Source organism: Papaver somniferum, chromosome 10 (genome assembly GCF_003573695.1).
Source record: "Papaver somniferum cultivar HN1 chromosome 10, ASM357369v1, whole genome shotgun sequence".
Lineage (NCBI taxonomy): Eukaryota > Viridiplantae > Streptophyta > Magnoliopsida > Ranunculales > Papaveraceae > Papaver > Papaver somniferum.
The window spans coordinates 149,197,587-149,220,187 of NC_039367.1; the positions used below are offsets into that span (position 1 = coordinate 149,197,587).

The window sequence follows — 22,601 nt, forward strand, 5'->3', positions numbered from 1 at the left end:
TAATCTAGGTGAGTAGTTCTAAGTTTTTAAATTTTAATGCATAATTTGTTTTAAGTACTGTTAGGTGTTTGTGGAAATGATTCTTAGAACCCCAATCCCCTTTTCACGAATTTGTGTCATTTATTGTTAACTCATGTCTCTTAATGTCAATCTATCTCTTAATGTCGATCTATAATAAATTAATAATGCATAGCTTGCTTACGTTATGCTTGTGAATATTTATTTGAATTACAAAGGTTTACTGATTCTGAAAATGGAAATGAACTCCATATGCAGCATGTCAGAATCAGAAAGCACATGTTTTATTTTGGCTTACATGAAAGTGTAAAAAAGCATACTTTTGTTGGCTTTGCCTTTGCCAGTTTGGGATGTGTACTTGTTGGGATTTTAATTATTGACAGCTCTAGTCCCCTGTGATGTAGCTCAAGGCTTACTAATTTTGATTTTTGAATTCTTTATGTAGCTTCCTAAAATGTCAGTTGAAGAAGACCATGACGATGTCATGAGTGAAGAGGATATCACAGTAGTAGAGTCGATGACAAGTCAAGAGCATGCTTCAAAGAAAGGGAAATTTACATCAAAAGTATGGAATGATTTTCATTGGTCACGAGACAAAGATGGTAAAGAAAAGGCTACGTGCAAGCATTGTAGGAAGGAATATGCTTATGACAGTCAGAAAGGAGGAACATCAACTATGTCAAGGCATTTAAAGAAGTGCCCTAGACTGAAGATGCAAGATGTGGGGAAACTTTTGTTATCTACAAATAATGGAGAACTGGCTACTCGTGCACGCAAAATAGATCAATCAAAGTTTCGGGATTTAGTTGCAAGACTAATTATTGGTAAAAATCTCCCCTTTAATTGTGTAGAATGGACTGAATTTAGGGAGTTATGTAGTTATCTGAATGTCGATGTTGAAACCATATCAAGGAATACTACAAGGTCTGATATTATTAAAATGCATAAGTTCCAAAAAGAAGTTATTCGCAAGAAATTACAATGTGCTCCAGGTAAAATGTGTCTAACATCAGACATGTGGACCTCCGTCAACACCACTGGATACATAAGTTTAATAGTACACTTTGTTGATCAAGATTGGGTATTGCAGAAGTTTCTTTTAAATTTTTCTCCACTGCCACCACCCTATACTGGTCAAGCACTTTTAGATAATGAAGAGTCGATTCTTTTAAGTTATTTCTGATGTTAAATGATTGGGGAATTGAAGGAAAAGTAACCAGCATCACTTTGGATAACGCTGCATCAAATACTTCATGTGTTAAGATAATGAAGAGTCGATTCATTGCAAGGAATGTTATGTCGGATACTGAGAAAAGAAACTTTCATATAAGGTGTTGTGCTCACATAATAAATCTTATTGTAAGAGATGGACTGACAGAGATTGATCCAGCAGTAATCAAGATAAGGTTAGCAGTGAAGTACCTTAAAGGTTCACAAAGAAGAAAACAAAATTTCTTGGATACTGTCAGCGATTTAGGAATGTCAGTAAAGATGGGTGTTCGACAAGATGTTAAGACAAGATGGAATTCTACTTATCTGATGTTGCAAAGTTGTATTTCGTATGAAAAAGTCTTCACTCATTTGAGGTTGGTGGACCCTGACTATGCAGAGTCTCCTAATGGGGAAGAATGGGAGCAAATCAAAGTGGTCACGAAGTTTCTCAAGGTCTTTTATGACCTCACGACTCTATTCTCTGGAAACAAGTATCCTACTTCTAATTTTTATTTTGATGGGGTTTGTCAGATTAAAGTATTATTAGATCAAGAGACAACTAATGACATTGAGTTCATCAGAAACATGGCGAAGAAAATGCAAGAAAAATTTGCCAAGTATTGGAAAAAATTGAGTCCAATATTGGTAATGGCAGTCGTTTTAGACCCTCGATTGAAGTTTGAATTTGTAGAGTTTACTTTAGAAAAGGTGTATCCTGTTGAGCGTGAAATGAAGAAGGAAGTTGATATTATTAGAAAAAGGATGGCGGCACTCTATAAAGAGTATCATACGGCGTCAACTTTAAGAGGTTCGACAACAACCAATGAAACTCAGAATTCGGGTACTGTAAATGGTGGGAATTCTGGACTCAATGGAAGTGCTTTTATGCAGGTGATATTTCTTTAAGTTTTAACTGCTTGAACATTTCTATAACTGTCCATATAGAACTGGTAGTTAATTGTTGAAGTTTTTTGATGCAGGAATTTGCCGCGGCAAAAAAAAAATGGTGGTCAACAATCTGACAAATCAGAACTAGAACAATATCTAAGCGAGTCATCAGGATCAATGCCAACTGATTTTGACATCTTGAAGTATTGGAGAAGCCAAGAACTACGATACCCTAATCTTACAAGAATGGCAACTGATATTTTATCAATTCTTATTTCAACCGTTGCTTCGGAATCTGCATTTAGCCTTGGGGGAAGGGTACTTGATAGATATCGCAGCTCCTTATCACCTGAAAGTGCCGAGGCATTGATAACAACTCGTGATTGGATATATGGAATCGGTAAGAGGCTAAGTGTCTTGAATCTTGATTGAGTAATATTTAAAATTAGTTGTAAGTCTATTTAACAATATATATGAGAGTGATAATTACTTATTTTCAATTATATGTAGGAGCTGCATCAACTGATGTTGAGGAAGTGAAAGATAATGATATTAGTGAGGATGTATTGGCATTTGAGCCAGCAAACAACAATGAGGCAGTAAGTTCTTATGCGTCTAATTAGTATCTGTACTTCAACGATATAAAGCGGGTAATTATGAAAATTCTATTTATTTACATTAACACATCCTTTTGTTTGATATACTTTTTGCTGGAAATTACAGATTCGTACTGGAGCATCTTAAAGTGATACACTTCTAGACACAATTACAAAGATACATGGAAAAACAACATTTTTTGGGCACTGATTTAGGAAATATTTTGGACTTCTATATGATATCACTGTCTCCTATTTTTTGTATAAATATGAAGGGAGACACTAACGATATATATTGTATATGTGACTGCATATGAGGGTTTATGACCTTTAGGTTGTGATTCAAGATTTCTAAGTCAGTTCAGTAGACGGTAGCCGTAGCTTCAGTTCAGTACTTCAGTTTGTCCACTTTTGTATATAAAAGGACAAACATAGATAATAGTTACTGTCACTTTGAGGATTCTTATATGAATCACAATCCTGGACCTAGATCCTTAATTCCTTATTAATGAATATGATACTTTTTGTGCAGGAATAAGGAATTGGTTGTTATTATGGTCTCCTCTTCACTAAGGTTGAAGTGTTTTAGACTTTTAGTAGGTGATATTATGTGTCTCTGTCACTGTGGTAAACTGGTAGGCAGTAAAAGTGGAAGTTTGTATTTTTTTCTTGGTTTTATATATGTATGTAAACAGTAAACTATGTCTATATATATTCCACTCCACAACTTTGGTTTGGTTCATTTCAAATTTTCAATCATGACATGTGATGTTTAACAGCTGACACCATAGGCATTGAGTTGATAAAAAACCTCAACTTTCTTGGTTTAAACATAGTACGGAATAGAATGGATATTTGGTTCAGAAACACCATCAGTTAACTGATGCCATAAATTTACCAGCCAACCCGCAACCCGTCAGAGCCAACCCGTCTAGGACTAGGGTTGGGGTTTTGGGCTTGTACATGAACAGTGCTAAGGTTAGGGTTGACCCTAACCCGTCCGTGGCTTGTCAAGCTAGGGCCGGGTTGACCCTAGCTTGCCCGTTTGACAGCTCTATTTGAGGGTTATTTGTTCTTTCAAGAACGGTAAGATTTTACTAATGACTCTCTGTAAGTTACTTATATATGACGCAAAGAATTCAAGTGCTACAGAACCAAAGAATTCTCCTAGCATAATGCATTATGATGCAGATATTCTTTTGGAAAGCCTAGTTTCACTTAACTCCCATGCTTATGTGGGTAGACAGAGAATTGGAACACGAAGAAGATGACTAAAAAGGACAATTGGAATATATGTCAAAGGTCCTTGTTATGTGTACTATTGTTACTATTGTCTCATGGCTGATCGACATGGGTTTGGAAAAGATGTTTTAGTGAACAATGGGAAGTGAGATGTACAATTGAGGTATGTGCATTTGTATAAATGGGTAGTATTTTGCATTTCAAGTTGCTAAGTTTTGATATGTCTTGTGAACCTTTTTATTATGAAATATATTATAGGAGGGAAAATTGTATTTCTTTTGTTTGATCTCGATCCTTGAGAGTGTCCAATCTTTTGAAGTTCTAGTAGTACTAAACTTAATCTGTTGTCGAAACTTGACCAGATTATAATTTGAAACCCGTGCATATTGTTTATGCTGATCGGAGTTGCTTATTCCTTTGAATTTTCACGTTCTACTACGGTTGGTGTCCACATGGCTTGCTTTCGGGTTTTCTCAAATTGACCGAGAGAATGGTATTTAGAGATCGTGTCAGAGTTGAGATAGATTATTCTAATGGACTTTCAGTAACCCTTTTCATAATTTTTTTTTTTGTCAAATGAATGTCTTCGTGATATTAGTTCCTCTGCTAAACATTTGTTTAATTCAACAATAACTAGATTTTGTGTCCGTGCTACGCACCGGGTGGCTCCGCAAGCCCTCCGCCATCACTTGTTGTTTCCCACTCTGTCGTGCATCATTTCATTTGGTGTCGTGGGGTTTCGCTCTTCCCCGTTGCTTAGGACTTTTGATTTGGTGTGATTCGGCTTCGCCTCGCCCCGCTGTTTAGGATATTTGATTTAATATTATTTTTTTTAAATCTTTGTTCAATAAAAATGGAGTCGGAAAAGTAAAAAGTCCAAGCCGACAAGCATTATTTTTATCTTTTTATCTTTTTATCTTTTTTCCATCCCTGATCTTTTCCTGTAGACATGGAGAATAGTAATTAGCATTTGGCATTAGTGATTCGGTGCTAAGCATCTATCATAAGTTTACAGTAAAGTTTTTGGACTTTTGATTTGAGTGGAGATATAATCAATATAAAATAATTTTAAATCATTGTACACTACCACTGCACCTGATCAAATAAGTTTAAGCACTTATTAATTAATTACACCAACCATATAAGGACTCCCTTCCACTGACGCTACTAATTTCATTCCTTGATACATCAAACAAAGTCAGTTGCAGACCTGTTGAATGTATTATGCAGATCAATGATGTAGATGAGAACTTTTTTGAGACTTTCTTCAAACATATATGGGGTGTGAATATGTGTTGGTGGAGGTGAGTTTGTTGTATTCTTCCGACTCACGCACATCTCCTTCCCTGCATTCAGCCATACCCATGTCAACAGCTCCGTCAATAAACCTCTTCCCCGGTCTGATTTATTGAGATAATTCTCAAACATCAAACCCACTTCACTGAGCCAAAATTTCCAAAATTTGTACCAACGACCACCACCAGTTTGAGAATCCTGCACCCAACTAATTCCTTTCAAATGAACCCAATTTCGGCTCATGCCAAGAACCCACAGTAACCACCAGTTCCTGCAAATATTTCTCATCCAAACACCACCGGTTCACCACTTCTAACTCCGGATAATACCCATATCAGATCCCCATACTTATTGTTGTAACTATGAATATCTCCACTATCATCAAAGCTTTCCTGAACTCTAAACACTCATCTAACCCCATCGAGCCAACACAACCATTACTTCCTTCGGTATCAGTAATTTGTCTTCAATTAGCTTGCAAATCTCATGTAGATAAAACCCATTACCACCAGCAAATTTACTCCATCACCGCCTGTGTCTATTGACCAACAAATTCTCATTTCTACCACCGTCCACCTTGCAAAGCTAATTAGCTAACCCCACAACAAACTCAGATCAACATCATTCCCCATTCCCCAATCTGACTGCTGCAAATTTCTGCCTTCAACTGAAATCTCAAGAACTCATAATTTAGATTCACAACTAACCCAAGCTGTCTGAATCGCCATTGCAGCTGCAACTTCGAGAGCAGCAATCCATAAGCATCCACAAATAAACACTAATGCCATTAACCGTCCAAGCATTGGTAGTTTGATCAAAGAATAGTTAGGTCTTTACTTTGACGGATGTCTTATCCATAAACAAAATGCTTCAAACAAAATATAAAAAACAAAAAAGTTAGTTTTTCCTCAAGGGTCACCCAAGTTTTTCCTTAAGGGTCACATTCTTCCCAGGGTTAGCAGCATAATTATGGTAAACCACTATGAATCTAATTGATCTCCTCTACAGTTATTATCCTCCCTTAATTTTTGATGGAATTCCTATATATTCCAATAAACTTCAATGAAATTGGATCATAAAACCAACTCTTTTCAGGTACTTGAATTACCTACTTAAACCTTCTCATAGATTTCTTACTACTGATTTCCGTTTTTTATGACAAAACTTTATTACCCAATGAAATTTGTTGTACAAAAATAAAAGCACGAAATAGAGTATTACATATTCTTGCTAGCTCGTCTAGCATACAACGCATTAGGGCGTTCTTGATGAACTCTCCCAAAGGAATATCCGCGAACTCTAGATGTGTAGTATTTCTTTCAAATCTTCTTCCTGCAACAGAAAAAAAAATCATTAATTTATTATCAATAAACTACATCTTAATGTTTTAGCCACCCAACTGTCTCAACTCTGGTGCAATACGCCAAGGCAATAGTGCCTCGAGTTCACCTTGAACAAAATGTGAATAAGATATAAGATAAACATGACAATCAGAACATATAGAACAACTACCATTAGTCCATTACTAAACAAAGAATCTTTACATGGACCACGGGATAGTATGTACTGATTCACAACGCCGGGTTTTAATTTGTGGACGTACTAATCAAGAATGCCTCAAATATAAAATATGGGAAAGGTTAAACACTTAAACAGAATGTGTATATCCCGCTACAGTGTTTCATGTTGCAAATACTATAATTAGAAGGGAAAAAACACTTTAGAAATCATGCAAACCATTGTTTTTCCAACTTAGTATGGCTTGTCGATGATTTCATCACAACTTAACTAATTAAGGATTGCATAAAAATTGATACAAAAAAGGATGCTAGGAAAGTAGTACCTCGCCATCAAAAGTTATGACATCTGCATGCTCAGTGAGTATTCTCTGATGACAAACACAACTCCGCCTCCTAGCCAGACCTTGTCCTCCAACTGATGACAACATTTAACACCGCCTGGACCCATCAAACCCCTCATTCGGCAACAACAGCCTTACAATAGCATAAAAAATAATCAATTCATTTACGCATTTTAGCAAACACCGATCGTGTACTCTGTTGGTTCTGATTTTTGAGGCATTACAACTCCTTCCCTGCACAGCAATAAAATTTACATAAAACCATATTGAATCCTAATTCATTATAGAGCCCAAATCAACCGTCAAGGAATCTGCGCCATTTATCACCACAGTCAAACAGCGAAGCCTTTTTTTCCTTTTTTGTGATGATTGTATTTGTAATGGAAGAGTTAAATCAAACCTGATGATACCCAAAATTAACAAAGTAGAAAAAGAAGTTTGATCAAAAGTATAAAAATCGATTGATTTTTTACAAACAAATCAGATATATATTGAACAGATTGATTAGTGGAAACCATAATAATAGAAAATAAATGTCGGTGTAAATTAAGATGACGAAACTCTCACCAGAGAGGATAGTCCAACTTCTATTGCTTCGAATACTCTCAGTCCATGATTGATTCGCCATTGAAATCATCGAGTTCTACTTTCTTCTGAGTTCAAAAGATGGAAACTATGGCAGCCGTTTTTTTACGGAAGAACTGAAGAAGAAAATAAAAGAAACGTGACCGAAGAAGAAAATAAAAAGAAATGGTTTTAGCTGATGACAATTTAACGAACGTACAATACACTTAACGGACGTCAATAACGTACAGTTAAGGTTTTGGTGTAAACAAAGTGTAAGTTTTTAGTTAGGTATAAATCCTCACATAAGTATTGGATACCCACGTTTTTGCTAACGTGCTATTAATGACCAGTTAAATATAGGGTGTAAACAAAGTGTAATCCAGTTTTTTAATGTTTCGATCAATAGAGTTCCACCACTTATCCTCTCAAGAATTGCTCTGTGTGAAAGCTTTTATCTAATTTAATTTGAGGTAGGTGTTATACTCACCGTGTGACGTGGGAGCTCATATGACTTAGTGTTTTAAAGGAGGGGAGATTTTAGCAGATACACCTCCATCCGCGTCCAATGAAAGTCACGAAATTCAACCTAGGCGTAGTTTGAATTACGTACCAATGCCAAACAACATTACCGCTCTAGTAGAGCCACTTCTATTGTTTTGGCTACTTGAGTATCATAGTCTCGCACAAATTTACTTTAACAACCAAGTATTTGATTTTCGGAAAATGGGTCATTTGTCCAAATATTTTTCGTTATTGTGTTTAATTTTCTCGTTTCTGTTAGAATACGGGCATCCAACTCAAAACCAATTGGTAATGAGTGGAGAGGCCCATAGAGTTATAAACCACAAGATCTTAGGTTGCCCAGACAATGTGGGACTAATAATCTCAACACGCTCCCTCATGTGTAGCCTCGTTGGGTCTAACACGTGGACAATTAAACTGGGTGGCGCAAAATAAAGGCGCAGTTAAATGACTCGTCGCAAATAGCCTGCTCTGATACCATGTTAAAGTCTGCGGACATCCAACTCAAAACCAATTGGCAATGAGTGGAGGGGCCCTAACAGATTATAAACCGCATGATCTTACATTGCCTCGTTGGGTTTAACATGTGGACAATTAAACCGGGTGGCGCGGAATAAAAGCACGGTCGAATGACCCGTCGCGAATAGTCTGCTCTGACACCTTGTTAAAGTCTGCGGGCATCCAACTCAAAACCAATTGGCAATGAGTGGAGGGGCCCTAAGAGATTATAAACCGCAGAATCTTACATTGCCCAAACAATGTGGGACTAATAATCTCAACACGCCCCCTCACGTGTAGCCTCGTTGGGTCTAACACGTGGACAATAAATCGGGTGACGCAGAGTAAAGGTCCGGTCAAATGACTCGACACAAATAGTCTGCTCTGATACCATGTTAGAATACGAGCATCCAACTCAAAACCAATTGGCAATGAGTGGAGAGGCCCATAAAGTTATAAACCGAAGGTTCTTAAGTTGCCCAGACAATGTGGGACTAATAATGTCAACAGTTTCACAGACCACACAGAAACAAGAAAACCCTAGGCATCAATGTCAAGCGTTATCAGAGATATCTACTTCGAAATCCCTCTAAGGGTACCAGTGAGAATTACATTAATATGTGTATTTGCAAGTCTTGGTTCCAAATAATTTGTGATCGTAGTTCTGTTAAAATCCACCTTAATCTTAATATCGAAAGAAACAACATCCGACTCATGCTTAAATGTTTGAATAGCAGGTCTAGTTTGCTTAAATGATTCATTGTCATCAACGGGCGAATATGAAGATGATGTTTCTGTACTGGATATCCCATTAAAATCCTTAGGATATTTTGTTGTATTGTTGGGTACCTGGGTTCTTGTAATGGTCTAGTTTGCGTAAAATATACCAATTACCTTGACAAGGAGTTCATATGTGTTTGGAACCCAGCTATTACCCAAACTAAGAAACTACTCAAATCAGCAAGAATCATGAGAAATATGAAAAGGGCATGTATTGTTTAGGTTATGATCGGAAGACTGATGATTACAAGTTAATAGCTGTGGTAGACCTTGATGGACAGAAGGACAGTTCTTTAGTTCAAGTCTATACCTTAGGAACAGATTCATGGAAAAGTAGTCGCATTCTACCATATAATATGATTTTTTTAAGCAAAAAAGTGTTTTCCAATGGAGCTTGGCATTGGTTAGGGAAAAAGACACCTCCAAGTTAATAATCTCTTTGGACGTCAGCGACGAAAAATTCGACGAATTGCAACTACCAAGCAAACTTTTAAAGGATGAACATTCGTCGATGAGTATAGGAGTCTTAGATGGGTGCCTTAGTGTAGTTGTTAAGGTTAGTGCTGATTTTGAATTTTGGGTGATGAGGGATTATGGAATTCAAAAATCTTGGACTAAATACTATAGCATTGCCTTTGAGAATGCCAGTTATTTGAGGGTTATTTGTTCTTTCGAGAATGGTAAGATTCTACTAGTGACTTCCCACAAGTTGCTTACATATGATCCAAAGAATTCAAGTGCTAGAGAACCGAACAAATTTCTTAGCGGAAAGCAGTATGATGCAGATACTTTTGTGGAAAGCCTAGTTTTACTCAACTCCAATACTGATGTGGGTAGATAGATGAAAGGAACACGAAGATGAGGCTTAGAAAGAAGAACTGGAGTATATGTCAAAGGTCCTTTTTATGTGTACTATTTTCTCATAGCTGATCCATTTGGGTTTGCAAAAACTGGTTTCATGAGAAGTCAGAAAGTACAGTTGATGTAAAGAGTTCATAGTGTTTTTCATTTCAAAAATTAGTATGTTTTGTTGTCTCATGAACCTTTTTAGTATGAAACACTATGACGCACCAATACTGATACGATGACACTGATACGGGGATTCGTCAATTTTCATAAAATGGGGATACAGGATACAGTGGGATACGTGTATTTATTAAAAAAATATTTATTATAATAATAATTCATTCTAATAAGAAAATCATAAAATAAAAAATCTGATAGATACTATTTTGAAATTTAAAGTGAGCAAACATTCTCTAAACAACATGAAGAAAATGACTGCCCAATGAGCCTTAAAGTTAGATTTTTCTAACACCAATTTTTTTTGTTTTTTTGGAAGCACCATAAAAATAAATACCAAGTCTTTTTTCTTTATAGTCAACAAGTTATTAGGTTTAGATATAATTATTCAATATGTTCATGAGTACAAATATGTATAAATATTTAGATTTTATGTATAAATTATAAGTATATAGATTTTGTATAAAAAAATAAATGTTAGATTATATGAAGTATCCCCTCATAGAGTATATGAGAGGTATCCCCAGAGTGTCCCATACCCTTTTTTGTAATTAAAAAAATGGAGTATCCGATACGTATCTCCAAGTGTCCGATACTGATTTCGATACGGATACGTCACCAATTTTGAAGTATCCGTGCTTCATAGATGAAACATCTAGTCAATCTCAATGCAATTTCCTATATATAGAATAGAATTTTGTTTGAACTTTCTGTTTTCCCGTTAACTTTATTTTTCGATCCTTGAGAATTGAGAGCACTGTCCAATCTTTTGAAGTTCTAAGAGTAGTAAAATTACTCTGTTGTCTAAAACCGAAAAAACCTTGACTAAGATCATAATTTCTAACTCCGGACATATTCTTTACCTAGGCTGATTGGAGTTGCTTGTACTTTGAATTTTCATGTTCTACTATGGGAAATGTCCTGTGATCACTGAGATAATGGTATTTAGAGATCGTTTAAGAATTGAGATAATATTCTAATTGACTTTTAATAACCCTCTATGAGTATGAGCAGAGACATGAAGTATAAAGTCTATACTGAGCTTCTTGGAAACAATTGTATCGTTTTCATTAGTTTTGTTTTGTCAAATGAGTGTCTTAATGACATCAGTTCCTCTGCAAAACATTTGTTTAATTCAACAATAAATTTAGCAGATACACCGATATCCGCGTCCAATCGAATTTCACAAAATTCGTGAGGGGTAACAGTGAACCCAAGGGACCATATATTTAGGGCGTTCCTTTATACACCCCTACAAATACTAACGATACCCCCAAAAGTTAGTTAGGTTAGTTGCATTACGATTAACATGAAAATTGTAAAAAAAATTTGAAATTTTTGATAGAGATATTGTTAGTACTTTTGAATTGGTCTTTACTAGAATAAGTTGTATCTTTTAGTAGTCAGTAGTGCTTCCTAGGTTGTCGCCATTACTTGGTAGTGTGTCGTTGTTTCTGTTTACACGTTTCTTAGTATTCCAGCATCTATAAATAGGTGTTTGTTTTTTCCAGTATCTGAAGATAATCAATAATACAAGTATCTTCTTCTTCATTTCTTTGTGTGTTCAGAATTGGTTTCATATCCAATATCTGGTATCAGAGCTAGGTGGTCATAAAGTGTTTGCTTTTATTTCCTGAGTGAGTTTTTTTTTCTTGTCATTGTTGTGAGAGTGAGAGTGATAGTTGAGTAACTATCAGTAATGGCGTCTGAAACTTTTGTGCAACCTGCAATTCCTCGTTTTGATGGTCATTATGACCATTGGAGCATTGATGGAGAATTTTATAAGATCCAAGGTGTATTGACCTCTTATAGAGGATGGGGTTAATGAACCAGTTAATAGGGTTGCGTTATTAGCTTTTACTCCTGAAAACAAGTCGAAGTTGGATAAAGAAAGGTTAGAGGATCTGAAATTGAAGAACTATTTGTTCCAAGCAATTGATAGGTCAATCTTGGAAACTATTCTGGACAAGAGTTCTTCAAAGTCAATCTGGGATTCGATGAAGAAAAAGTATCAAGGAACAGGGAAGGTTAAAAGAGCTCGCTTACAAGCATTAAGGTCAGACTGGGAAGTTCTGAGAATGAAGGTAGATGAATCTGTTTCTGATTACTTGTCTAGGGCAATGTCAATCGCAAACAAGATGTGAATCCATGGTGAAAAGATGGATGACGTTGTTATCATCGAGAAGGTTTTGAGGACCATGACGTCGAAGTTGATTATGTTGTTTATTCGATTGAAGAGTCACATGATGTTGATACTCTTTCAATTGATCAACTAACATGTCCGTTGATGATTCACGAGCAAAGAATCAATCAACATGAAGCTGTTGAACAAGCATTGCAGCTGCAACACTCCAACAATGGCAATTCTTCAAAGAAGAAGGACAAATGCAAGAAACACTATGATGGAAACTCTAAGGAGAAAGGAAGCAACAACAAAGGAGATCAAGCTTTCGACAAATCAAAAATGCAAGGGGATTTTAATAAAATGCCACACTTTCAATTTCATGTTTAAGAAACTGCCACCGTTTTTTTCAGAATTTATTTAATACCACACATTTGACCTTTTCCATCCAAAAAAACTATTGACCTCAGTTAGTGCATAGGTGGCAGTTACCCATCCTAGTAAAAGACATCTACACCCTCAAATCGTCTCAACCATTCACCGACCCAAAACTATCGACAACATCTCTATTTTCGGCTGCTGTCAGTGCCCATCTTGGGTTTCTTACTCTTCTTGATTCAACAAAACCCTTGTCAATGCCCATCACAAAGTCAGTCCAACAACTACCCCTTTCATTACCAATTCAAGCCAACAGAACCCATGGGAATTACATCAACACCAAGCTGTTTTCTTAACTAAGTTTACTGCCAAAACTTGCCCTGAATCACCACATATTTCTCTGCCCCCATCAATCTCATAAAATTGCTTTAGACTCATATGAACCCGGCCATCAGAACTCATGGAAAATACCTCCACAAGCAATTTTCAGCAACATCCCTTGTGCACGGGCTCAACTAACAGAAACTGAGCTTGAAGAGGTGAAGAAAAAGTCATTTAGGCCTTTTATCGAACACCTGATGTGCCATTATCATCTTGCTGTAACATTGAACTTTCTATAGCTTCTAAACTCATCCAAACACCTGCAAATTCAATTCAAAACAAACCCATAGTTCAGAAACCATTCAACAATAACAAATCTCCAAATCCAATCCCAATTATCAACCAACAACACCATTATCTTCTCTGGTTCAATTGGTCTTCAAAGTCCATCAACTGCTCAACATTTCGTACTCATTTCAGCCTGCAAGTCGAGCTATAAAAGCTCTTGATGGACCCTGGCAAATACCCATCGTAGACTCTCAAAAATCAGACACGGAAGCAGCACATTTCCACCTGAATTTTAGCTCAATCTCTTCCCCTTTTCTGGTTCCGAACGCCACCAAATTCACCATATCCATATCTTTCTCATTCATACCAAGCTCTTCCAACCCATTACCATTCATGCTAGCAAATACCCAATTGAAAGCTTACCATGACCACCAACGATTACCTCTGGATTTTCTTGCTTTCGATTTAAGAACCCTAACAACAATCACCAATTCTATCAATCAAATTGAAACAATAATAGAAATCTTAATTAAACCCAATCACCATATTTTTCTCCTTAATTCATCACTCAATAAATTTTCCCCTCTTTGCACTCCCAATCTTCTAATTCATTCATGGAGAACCTATACGGGCAGCGGCACCAGAAGAAAGGCAGGTTGTTATTCTTTTCTTTTTTTGTTTACCGGTGATAATGATGGTGAACCTGCGACTAGTATAACAGGGTTTTCAAGGGTAAATATGTAAATCACGGAAGATTGTTTTGACCGAGTCAGCGAAAAAGACCAAGTGTGTGGGTCCTGACGGAAAAACTAACGGTTGTGGCGTTTAATTAATATTGAAAAAAACGGTGGCAGTTTCTTAAACATGAAATTGAAAGTGTGGCACTTTCTTAAAATTCCCAAAATGCAATGTCGTCGATGTAAGAGGTATGGCCATTTTGAAGTTAATTGTCGAGTTAATTTATCTAAGAAGAATGGTGAAAGGTCGAATTTTGCAGAGAAAGATGATGAGACAGAAATAAGTTTGTTAATGGCATGTCATCACCAAGAAGAGATTGATCATCGAAACGATATGTGGTACTTGGATACAGGTTCAAGTAACCACATGTGTGGAGATAAATCTTTTTTTAGTGATTTGGATGAAACTTTTATAAGTAGTGTGAAGTTTGGGGATAATTCTACTATTGCTGTGAAGGGAATTGGAGATATCAAATTTCAAGCCAAAAACAACACTCAGCAAGTCATCTCAAATGTGTTTAATGTTCCTGGTTTGAAGAGCAATCTACTAAGTGTCGGCCAACTCTTAGAAAAGGGATATGAACTCACTCTTAAGAATAGAGTTTGCCGAATTGAAGACCCGGAGAGAGGCTTAATTACCCAGGTACAAATGACTCGCAATCGCATGTTTACTTTGTTTCTGAGAAATGATGTTCTTCCTTTTTTTTCTAGTATAGTGAACGATCCATCGTGGTTATGGCATCTTCGCTATGGACATCTGAATTTCAAGGGTTTGAGGATCCTATATCAAAGAGATATGGTGAAGGGATTACCTCAACTTGATTTGCAAGAACAATTGTGTGAAGGTTGTGTTGTTGGTAAACAACACAGAGACTCGTTTCCTAAGGAAAGTAAATGGTGAGTTGGTTCATACCGATATATGTGGGACGATCACACCACTTTCAAACGGTAACAAGCGGTATTTTATTACCTTTATTGATTGTTTTAGTCGCAAAACTTGGGTTTACTTTTTGAATGCAAAATCTGAAGCTTTTTTTGTATTCAAAAAGTTTCAGGTTCTTGTTGAGAAAGATGCATGGTGTCTCATTAAGACCTTAAGGTCAGATCGTGGTGGTGAATATAAGTCTAATGAATTTGCTGATTATTGTAAGAAAGATGGCATCAAACGGCAATTTACAGCAGCTTTTACCCCACAGCAGAATGGTGTAGCGGAGCGTAAAAATCGTACAATTTTGAATATGGTGCGTAGCGTACTGTACACATCTAGAGTTCCCAAGAATTTTTGGCCTGAAGTTGTACAGTGGATTGTTCATGTGCTGAATAGAAGTCCTACACAATCCGTTATAAACATGACTCCAATACAGGCGTGGAGCGGTGAAAAACCTCGTGTATCACACTTGCATCTATTTGGTTGTATCGCTTATGCCCATGTGCCGGATGAGAAGCGGAAAAAGCTTGATGATAAAGGGGTAAAATGTATTTTTCTTGGTTATAGTGATGTTTCAAAAGCTTACAAGTTGTTTGATCCTATAACAGAAAAAATTATGATAAGTCGAGATGTTGTGTTTGACGAAACTCGCTTCTGGAATTGGAAGACTAATGATGTTGGTGAGTTCATTCCAGTTGAAGATGATTGTGTAGGCAGTACAAGTCCAGAAATCAATACTCCTGTTATTTCACCTCCAAGCTCACCAGAACCGCAGCACATCGCAACACCAAATGCTCCTACAGGACAAGGTTCTCCATCAAGCTTACCTACTTTACCTGAGTCAGAAACTTCTCAAACATCTGTTGCAGCGTCAAGACCTCGTCGCACAATTCATAGACCTTCTTGGATGGAAGATTATCAACTACAAGTTTCTGGTGATGATTCTTCTCAAATTCACCTTGCTTTATTTGCTGGCAGTGATCCTGTGAGCTTCAAAGATGCTGTTCAAGATCCAAAATGGCTTGTAGCTATGGATGCTGAAATCAAAGCAATAGAGAAGAACAATACTTGGGAGCTGAGAGACCTTCCGTATGGTCATAAACCCATTGGTGTTAAGTGGGAAAACAAAGTATAACTCAGATGGCATGGTGGACAAGTACAAAGCAGGGTTGGTTGTCAAAGGGTATGCGCAAGAAAAATGATTCAACTATGATGAAGTGTTTGCTCCAGTGGTGCGGCATGACACCATCAAGTTACTTATTGCACTAGCAGCTCAGAATTCTTGGCCAGTATTTCAGCTAGATGTGAAATCAGCTTTCTTAAATGGGGACTTACAAGAGACTGTTTATGTTGATCAACCTCCGGGGTACGTAAGAAAGGGAAGAGAGAAGAAGGTGTATCGACTGCGCAAATCCTTATACAGACTGAAACAATCTCCACGAGCTTGGTACAGTCGTATAGAAGCATACTTCATCAAGATGGGTTTTCAGAAATCTCCACATGAGCCTACATTGTTTGTGCAAGCCAAACCAGATGGGAAGTTTCTGGTTGTATGTTTGTATGTGGATGACTTGATTTACACCGGTAATGATCGTTTGTTGTATGAAGAGTTCAAAGCATCGATGATGGCGGAGTTTGAACTGTCAGACCTTAGAATGCTGCATTATTTCCTTGGTCTTGAAGTGGTGCAGTCCAGTGGAGGTACGTTTTTATCTCAAAAGAAATATGTTTCTGAAATTTTAAGTAAATTTCAAATGGATACTTGCAATTCTGTTCGAACACCTGCTGAGGTTGGAATGAAGTTGGAGAAAGATCCTCAAGGAAAAAAGGTGGATAGTACACTGTATAAGCAAATTGTGGGTAGTCTGATGTACTTAACAACTTCTCGACCGGATATAACGTATGATGTTAGTCTCATCAGTCGGTATATGGAAGCTCCAACTGAAATGCATATGAATGCCGCGAAGAGAATCCTCCTTTATTTGAAAGGTACTCCTGACCTTGGTATTTTGTATGCAAAAGGTACCAAACCAATTCTGGTTGGTTTTACTGATAGTGATTATGCTGGAGATCCCGACGATCGATGTAGTACGTCGGGCTATGCCTTTATGTTTGGGTCTGGAGTCATATCATGGTGTTCAAAGAAGCAACAGATTGTGTCTTTATCAACCACGGAAGTTGAATACATTGCAGCTGCCTCTTGCGCTTGTCAAGATGTATGGTTGAGAAGGTTACTCGCTGAAGTTCATTTCGCTCAAGATGGCAGCACCACAATCTTTTGTGATAATAGTTCTGCAATTAAACTTTCAAAGAATCCAGTTTTTCATGGTCGAACTAAGCACATTGGCGTTCGTTATCACTTCATACAGGATCTGGTGAATGATGGAACAGTTGATATACAACATTGCAGAAGTGAAGATAACCTTGCAGACATCTTTACAAAGCCTCTCAAGTTGCTGCATTTGAGAACCTTCGCAAGTTACTCGAAGTTTGTTCATTCACTGAACAAGCAAACTAATCTTTTAAACTGCTACTGTGTTTTCAGTTTAAGGGAGGGAATGTTAGTACTTTTGAATAGGTCTTTACTAGAATAAGTCGTATCCGTTAGTAGTCAGTAGTGCTTCCTAGTTTGTTGCCATTACTTGGTAGTGTGTCGTTGTTTCTGTTTACGCGTTTCTTAGTATTCCAGCATCTATAAATAGGTATTTGTTTTTTCCCTGAAATTGTATCTGAAGATAAGCAATAATACAAGTATCTTCGTCTTCATTTCTCTGTATGTTCAGAATTGGTTTCATATCCAATAGATACCACTTCTTTTAACAGGCAGAAAATCCCTATACATACGTAAATGGAAGACGCATGACCCAAAAAAATTTTCATCCTCTTCCTCTTTTTTCTACACTTCTTCTAAATTTGAAGATCAGTAGTAAAGATAGAATTGACTTTTGCTTCTTTTTTTTTACACTTATGACGAGTTCTACAGGCATAAGTGTATAAAAAACAATAACAAACCATTGATTATTTTCTCATAAATCTATTGGATGTTTTGATGAGTGATTGGGCTACAATCTTAAAAAACACAGAGTCAATGGCCACCGTACCAACCTAAGAAGCGTCTAAACATGATGCCCCATTTATGGATTTTAATCAATCTTATCTTTGAATGTAAAATTAGAGTTTTTTAAATAAATGATTTTAAGAAGAAAAACCAAACCAAGAATAGATATGGGTATTAAGAGAACAATTAGGCTTGTTGGATTTACATTACCACCTAATATTAAGCTTCCTTCTGTTTTTAGTGTTTGGGTTTCACACATAATGTTTCTTCTTAGGTTTTCTTCGCATAAGCTTTTTAAAATTTGACTTACTTTATCTCTGCTACTGCTAACCCTTTGAAGATGCCATTTTTCCGCTCTTCCTCTCAGCTGTAATAAGAAGAGCAGAATTCAAGATGAAAACTAAGTTTCTATAGTATCTGTTTGTGAGATCCAAGGAAATTTAAGATTAGTTTAATTAGGCTTGTTCAAAATATGGGTTTTTCTCTATGAATATAGGAGAGAAAAAGATGAACTCCATGCTTAATTTTTCATCAATTTCAAACGGAGGAGACGACATGGGTTTTTGTTTTTCTCTTTCTGGCAGGGGTATATAAATTTACAGATGTGATGGGGTAGGTAGATAAAATCTGGGGTACATAAATAAAGGGGTATTATTAGTATTTCTGGGGGTATATAGAGGAACACCTTATATTTATTGGTAGTTGGTACTGATAGGTGAGGAGAGCACATCGTTTGGATCCCAATATATTTGGAGTATCTATTTGTGTCAAATGAAACAATTCTATAATAGGCTGCAGGTGTTGTGCCGGTAACCATGAATCATGACCGGCAGCAAAGTCTCTGGGCGGGATTAAGGCAAAACAACTGGTGGGCGGGATTCTTTTTGCCCATAAAGATTTATTAGAAATTCTTCTTTTTCCCTACTTAACGAAAAACTTAAAGCGAAGAAAAAAATTACGTAGAAAAGTTCCTTGCAAAACAGAAAACCCTAGGCGTCAATGTCAAGCGTTATTGAAGATGTCTGCCTCGAAATCCTTTTAAGGGTACCAGTGAGAACAGCATCAATATGTAAGTGTGTTTGCAAGTCTTGGTTTCAAATAATTTCTGATCGTAGTTTCGTTAAAATGCACCTAAATCTTACGGGGGGTCGAGGACTAACCCCCTGTTAATATCCAAAGAAACAACACTCGACTCATACTTAAAGATTCAGATAATAGAAGTTACTCCATAGGTTATGCATCATTATCATCAACCAGCGAAAATGAAGATGATGTTTTTGTAATGGGTAATTTGGGTCGACCATTCAAATCCTTAAGTTATGATGTTCTCTTGTTGGGTTCTTGTAATGGTCTAGTTTGCCTGAAGTATACCAATTTCCGTAACATGGAGTTCCTTTGTCTTTGGAACCCAGCGACTACACAATTTAAAAAATTGCCCAAATCACCAAGAAATTATGAGAAATATGAAAACCGCGCATATGGTTTTGGTTATGACTGGAAGACTAATGATTACAAGTTAATAACTGTGGTTGATCACTTTGATTGACAGAAGAACAATTCTTTAGTTGAAGTCTATACCTTGGGAACAGATTACTGGAAATGCATTCAAGGTGTACCTTATATGTTTTCTTCAGGAAAAAATGTGTTTATAAATGGAGCTTGGCATTGTTTTGGACAATTGCGTCAAATGGCACATTCAAATTGATAATCTCTTTGAATGTCAGCGACGAGAAATTCATAGAATTGCAACTACCAAGCAAACTTTTAAAGGATGAACATCTGTTGATGACTATGGGAGTATTGGAAGGGTGCCTTTGTGTAGTTGTTAATAAGGTTAGGGTTGATTTTGAAATTTGGATGATGCGGGGTTATGGAGTTCAAGAATCTTGGAATAAATATTATAGCATTGCCCACGAGAGATTTCGGAATACTGATTATCTAAGGGTTATTTGTTCTTTCAAGAATGGTAAGATTCTACTAAAGACTTTGTACAAGTTATTTATTTATGACCCGAAGGAATCTACTGCTAGGGAACCAAAGAGTTCTCGTGGCATAATTCCCTATGATGATGTAGATTTTTTTGTGGAAAGCCTAGTTTCACTTAACTCCGATGCTTATGTAGTTAGATAATAGAAGGAACATGAAGATGAGTCATAGAAAGAACAACTGGCGTACATGCCAAAGGTCCTTATGTGTATTTTCTTATGATCGATGTGAGTTTGCAAAAACTGTTCTACTGAACACTGAGATGTGAGAAATTAATTAATGCTGGAGGTAATCGAAGAGTCCATAGGGTTTTGCATTTCAAGTTACTATCTTTTGCTATGTCCTGTGAACCTCTTTAGTATGAAACATATATAACGGTAGAAATTAACATTTAATTAGGGGTGTAAATAATATCCGAAAATACTCGGCCTGCCTGTATCCGTCCGAGCCCGCCTGTACTCGAAGTAGTCCAAAGCCTGTTATGACCCGTCATGTAACACCCGGCCTGGCCTAGATTAATTTATTGGGCGGTCTCGGGCTTTGCGATTAATTATGATGCCCGACCTGGTGTCCGACCTGAAAGCCTTCTATGTGCGATTAATCATTTAATATCCTCTTAAAAAGACTTAAAAGTTACAATTTTATAATTGTCAATTTTGTGTCAAGAAAAATAAAATATATAATTGTTTTTTTACTTATAATTAACCTTTTCAAAACATTAATGGTAATATATTTTCTTATTAGAAAATTTATTGTACTCTAATTAATTATTTATTATAGGCTAAAATTAAAAATTTGTCAGTGTAATTTATATATAAAATAATACTATCACTTACGATATGCGATGTTGGAAAGGAAAGGATATTGTATTTAATACCGTTCATTTGAAAATTTAAACTTAAAAAAAAAAAAAATTCAAAATAGTGCCCTGTCCGGCCCGATCTGGCCTGCCCGTATAAAAAGCGGGCTTTGGACGGTCTTTGGGTAGCAAATTATCTACTTGTGCCCGGTCTGTCCGGCCTGAATTTGTTTACGGGCTCACAAATATTAAGCCTGGCCTGCCCGGCCTGTCTTAGTTTTTGGGTCGGGCGGCCCGGCCTGCCCGAATTTACACCCCTACATTTAATCCCTTATTTTCTGGGCTTTGGACGCTCTAGCCTGTCTCTTCCAGCCCGGTAATCTGTAGTCCAAAATTCACCCGTTTTAAACAGTTTCGTCCAAATCTAAACGAGTTAATCCGAACTCTCACCGATTCAGAAACTCCCGAATATTTTCTCTACCAAAATTACCCTTCATTGTTTATACAGATTTCAGGAAAGATTCAGAGAGAGGCTGAGAAAAACTCTTCTTTTCTTCTTAGATATCGTTTATACAAATTTTCTCATTACACTTTTTATTTGTTTATACAAATGTTCAACAAAATTTCTTAGATATCGTTCTTTGATCTAGCTGTTGAGTTAATCAGTCTTTAAGATCGAGTCTTTTGGTTATTGTTAGTAGTATTTAGAATAATCCCTACAGTTCAGGGAAGTAGCTTAGTCTTTTGTTGACTAGTCATCTGTTAGATACCACTACTGAACGTGGTTAGTTATTTCCTATTTCCGTGCGTATGTAAGGCTATATAAGCCATCTTATTTTCACCATTGTGTTCTCTAGACTAGCTTCATATGAGATCGAGATTGAAAGTAGATGAACTCAAATCTATTAGATTGCTTGTTTTAGATCCAATAAAAAAATTTCCCTGGATTTCAAAATTTAGTGACAGAATTGTTGAAGACTAATAGGGATCAACCTTATTTCTCTCTAGGGAAACAAAGTACGAGTTTGTGAATTGCACATGGGAATGTTTACTGTTAGTTTTTTTCGTGATGTTTATTTCATATGTTTTGATCTTGTACTCAGAGGATCTACTCAAACTTCTTAAGGTTTCTCGATTTTGCTCTTCTTCATCAACAAGCCGAAGGTTAGTCTCGTATCAAGAAGATTGTATTCAGTAGTTTAAACAAAAGATTGCGCAAGTTTGAATTTAATTTCTCATTACACTTTTTATTATCACTGCTGGTTTACTTATTGAGCTTAAAATTAAATTTATATGTGTGTTATCATTAGTTGTTAGGGGTTGAATACGGAAGAATTAGTCAGTGCAGAATCAAAAATTTTGGATTCTTTTTATATCCTTCCAGAGTCCAGATATGTAAAGATGGAAAACTATTTTCTTACGTACTGCTACTTGGGGATAAACTAATGTTGTTATTTGATTAGGGAAAATCGAAGTAGAAA

The 22,601-nt window shown here is 36.5% G+C and overlaps 1 long non-coding RNA gene across 2 annotated transcripts; it reads right to left on the minus strand.

Annotated features, from left to right (window-relative positions):
• Positions 1–5,616: 5,616 nt before the first annotated feature.
• Positions 5,617–7,807, minus strand: LOC113315153. 2 transcript variants are annotated; one of them, XR_003342776.1, is made up of 3 exons: positions 7,681–7,807; positions 7,096–7,347; positions 5,617–6,584 (listed from the first exon to the last, which is right to left on the minus strand). It is a non-coding gene; the product is annotated as an uncharacterized LOC113315153 (long non-coding RNA). The 2 variants fall into 2 exon arrangements; XR_003342777.1 differs by having other exon boundaries at positions 7,096–7,513.
• Between the last annotated feature and the right edge of the window lie 14,794 nt (positions 7,808–22,601).